We start from the raw sequence: 1,745 nt of genomic DNA on the forward strand, positions 1-1,745 counted from the left end.
GGGCTAAGTGATATCTGAAATTGATGGTTGCCTCAGAAGAGCCCTAAATTTGACACTAAAATAGTCGGTCAGCTCATTTATTTAGCAGTCCTGTTATATTTCACTAATCCATTTAATCTCCTAGATCAGCGGTCCCCAACCTTTTTTGGCATCAAGGACCGGTTTCATGGAAGAGAATTTTTCCACAGATGGGGATGGGGCGGGAGGGAGGTTTTGGGATGGTTCAAGCACATTACATTTATTGTGTACTTTATTACTACATTTCTATTATTATTGTCACTTGCCACTCACTGATAGGGTTTTGATATGAGTCTGCAAGCAATTGATTTATTGTGGTCTCTGTGCAGTCAAACCTCTCTGCTAATGATAATCTGTATTTGCAGCTGCTCCCCAGCGCTAGCATCACCGCCTCAGCTCCCCCTCAGATCATCAGGCATTAGATTCTCATAAGGAGAGCGCAACATAGATCCTTCACATATGTGCAGTTTACCGCAGGGTTCGTGCTCCCATGAGAATCTAATGCTGCCGCTGATCTGATAGTAGGTGGAGCTCAGGCGGTGATGCGAGCGACAGTGAGCAGCTGTAAAAGCAGATGAAGCTTCCTTCACTTGCTGGCAGCTCACCTCCTGCTGTGCAGCCCCCTTCCTAGCAGGCCACAGACTGGTACCAGTCCACAGCCCAGGGATTGAGGACCATAGTCCTATACCACTTTCTCTCTTTCTTAAAACTGTTCCAGTCAGACATTTTGCTGCACTAGTTCACTTCAAAACAGATCTTTTCAAGGTCATCAGTGACCTCCATGTTGCTGCATCCAGTGGTCAGTTTTAGTCCTCATCTTTTGTGCCCTGTCAGTGGTGCTTGACCCTTCCTGTTGAACACTTTTTCTATTGGCTTCCAGGACACGTTTCCCTCCTGGTTCTCTGCTAGTCTCATTAGCTGTTCCTTCCCTGCCTTCTCAGCAGGTTCTTCCTCTTCTCCCCAGCTTCTTTAAGTTGGGTGTGCCCCAGCACTCAGTCCTCAAGCCTATTCTCCATCTATTGTCATTTAGTCTTAAGACTTTAAATTTATATCTCTCCCCTTTAATGTCTAGCTCCAATCAGGACGTCTGCACTTGAATTATCCCAAACTGAGCTGTTGATTTCCACCCATTCCATCCCCACCACCAGCAAACTCTGCTTCTCTTGTAACTTGTGCGTTTCAGTTTAAATTAACAACTTTGTTCTTCAAATTGATCAGGCCAGAAAACCTTGCCTCCTCAGCATATTCTGTAATATTACCTTCAGTATATATAGATATACATGGACACACACAGGCAAAATCCAACCACATCTCATCACCTGAACTGCTACTATCCAATCCTGTCCACTATTATTTTCTTGCCTGGATTTTGCAAAAGAGCATCTCTTGTCTTTCTGTCCTTGTCTCTATTTTGTTCTCTACACAGTAGCCAAAGTAAATAATAGATCAGATCATGTGACTTTTCTACTCAAACCCTCAAATGACTTTCATCAATAGAACTTCCCGTCCACCTTTTCTTGTTCTATTTTTTCTCTATAACAATTAACATCAGCTAAAGTATGTATTCACTTGCACATGTGTTTATTAACTGACCCCTTTCATTAGAATGAAAACTCTGTAAAGACAGTGACTGTATATTCTGTTTACTATTGTATCACTCACTCCTGGAACAGTGTGTGGCATATATGCATATGCATTTAATAAACATTTGTCAAATTTAAAAAATA

General features: G+C 42.3%; 1 protein-coding gene across 1 annotated transcript in view; it reads left to right on the top strand.

Moving 5' to 3' along the window:
• The window catches only part of LOC105821086 (chromosome unknown open reading frame, human C1orf112), a 42,029-nt gene that overhangs the window by 37,432 nt on the left and 2,852 nt on the right, over positions 1-1,745 (top strand). The window lies entirely within an intron of this gene.

This window comes from Propithecus coquereli, unplaced genomic scaffold (assembly GCF_000956105.1).
Source record: "Propithecus coquereli isolate 6110/MARCELLA unplaced genomic scaffold, Pcoq_1.0 Scaffold56, whole genome shotgun sequence".
In the NCBI taxonomy this organism is placed as follows: domain Eukaryota; kingdom Metazoa; phylum Chordata; class Mammalia; order Primates; family Indriidae; genus Propithecus; species Propithecus coquereli.